The 2,298-nt window shown below is 52.8% G+C and overlaps 1 pseudogene across 1 annotated transcript; it reads right to left on the reverse strand.

Annotated features, from left to right (window-relative positions):
* Positions 1 to 242: 242 nt before the first annotated feature.
* Positions 243 to 945, reverse strand: LOC308347979 (deoxyuridine 5'-triphosphate nucleotidohydrolase-like; annotated as a pseudogene). The gene is made up of 2 exons: positions 743 to 945; positions 243 to 526 (listed from the first exon to the last, which is right to left on the reverse strand). The product of its transcript is annotated as a deoxyuridine 5'-triphosphate nucleotidohydrolase-like (transcript).
* Positions 946 to 2,298: the final 1,353 nt, after the last annotated feature.

Here is a 2,298-nt window from a genome sequence, read left to right on the forward strand (position 1 = left end):
AGGTTTTATTTTTTTATTTGACAGACAGAGATCACAGGTAGGCAGAGAGGCAGGCAAAGAGAGAGGAGGAAGCAGGCTCCCTGCTGAGCAGAGAACCTGATGCGGGGCTCGATCCCAGGACCCTGAGATCATGACTTGAGCAGAAGGCAGAGGCTTTAACCCACTGAGCCACCCAGGTGCCCTAAGGCAAAAACTATTTTTAAGAAAAAGTGTGTTTTCTCATTTTCTATTCTTGGCATAATTTAATTCTTCCCAGTAGAACCCAAACCTCCCGAACGCCTTTCAGTGTCATCTAAAACCTGAACTTCCTCTGTTTCTGGATAAAAAAAATCCGTTCACAAATGAGTTGTGTGATCTGATCGCCCTTTTTGACTTCAAACTTTTCTTTGCCAAAATTAAGGAGTAGGATGCCCACATTTCCTCTATAATCTTCATCCAGGATGCCAGCTCCTGCATCAATGAAGTATTTTGCAGCCAAACCAGAATGGGGAGCTACTCTTCCATAGTACGCAGAAGGAAAAGTTACCTGAATGTCCATTTTTTTAAAAAAAGATTTTATTTATTTATTTGTCAGAGAGAGAGAGAGTGTGAGCACAGGCAGACAGAGTGGCAGGCAGAGGCAGAGGGAGAACCAGGATCTCTGCTGAGCAAGGAGCCCGATGTGGGACTCAATCCCAGGACGCTGGGATCATGACCTGAGCCGAGGGCAGCCGCTTAACCAACTGAGCCACCCAGGCGTCCCATGAATGTCCATTTTTACGAGGGCCTCCTCCACAGGGGGTAATGTCTAATCATAGGCAATGTACAAGTCGTGGCCCGCATGGACCCCTTGGTCAGGGCGGTGGCGTACTCTGAGAGCCGGACAAAGTGAAACCGCGTGCTGTCCTCCGCAGGGCTGCGCATCTTGCTGGGGGAGATGGCAGGTGTCACTTCAGAGCAGGGCATGGTAGAGCAGAACGAGAGAAAAGACAGCAGCAGAGTGAACAAATGGACACCCCCAATTTTTATCTTAAAATAAATGATATTCGTCCTCCCTGATTCGATGTCAGAAATGTACAGTCTTTTTGGTCCCTTGGAGAGGCCGGCGTCATCGTAAACGGCATACAGATGGGTGGACATCATAAACGGGTAGACAGATAATCCCAGCACAGGACAATCTAAGTGATGCATAAGGTTTTATACTTTTTTTTTCTAAGGGTTTTATTTTATTTATTTGTCAGAGAGAGGGAGCACAAGCAGGGGGAAAACGGGCAGAGAGAGAAGCAGACTCCCCGATGAGCAAGGAGCCCCATGCGGGACTCCGTTCCAGGACCCTGGGATCAGGGCCCGCGCGGAAAGCAGACACTTAACTGACTGAGCCACCCAGGCATCCCCAGGTTTTACACTTTTTAAACACTGATAAGAATAGGGTCAAGGGGAGAGGTGCCTGGGTGGCTCAGCCCGTAGAGCCCCAGACTCCTGGTTTCTGCTCAGGTCATGACGTCAGGGTGGTGGGATCGAACCCCGCCTCAGGGTCCACGCTCAGCATGGCGACTGCTTGTCCCTCTCCCTCCGCTCCTCCCCCTGCCCTTTGTTCTCCTGCTCTCTTGAATAAAAAATTTTTTAAAATCTTAAAAAGAAAGTAGGATCAAAGGAAAGAGACCCAATAGAGCTGAAAGAATCATCCACTCCATGACAGCTTGTACCAAATCTGTTCGTGATCGCTGGATTTCCCCCAAAGCCCCGATGAACGTGTTTGGGGCCTTCTCTTTCTTTGGGTGAAATTAACATTTCTGCATGAGCCAGAAACTAATTTTTTCATTTACTTTTTTTCCCTCCAGCACTTTCTCAGGGCTTTGCCGCCGATGCCCCTTTTCTGTCTCTGCGGGAACCTCTCCCTGCGCGCCCTCGTGCGCTCAGGCGCCCTCCCAGCCCCGCTGCCTGTTGCGCATGCGCGTGTCCAGCTGCCCCACTCCCCTTGCCTCCTCTCACACGCGGGAGGCTCACCGCTCAGACTGACTGACCCCGCGCAGCCCGCCGCAGCTCTCCTCGCGCCCGAACCCCACAGCCGTCCATTCCTCCTCCTCCTTCACCCCAGAGCGGAGCTGCCACGAGCTGCCATGGGCTCTGCGTCAAAATAGATGCAGAGTCCGTCCGCCCGTGGGCGTGTGGGCGCGGCCGGGCCGATGGAGCCACCCTCCGGCTCCCCTGGGGACCGGGGCCGTAGTCCCCCCAGCGGTCAGCCTGCTCCTCCTTCGTCCGCTGGAGTCTGTTCTCAGCAGCTGCTCCGAACCTCGCCGCCGCAACCCCTCGTCCCTC

The sequence above is a fragment of the Martes martes genome (assembly GCF_963455335.1).
Source record: "Martes martes genome assembly, chromosome: 8".
Lineage (NCBI taxonomy): Eukaryota > Metazoa > Chordata > Mammalia > Carnivora > Mustelidae > Martes > Martes martes.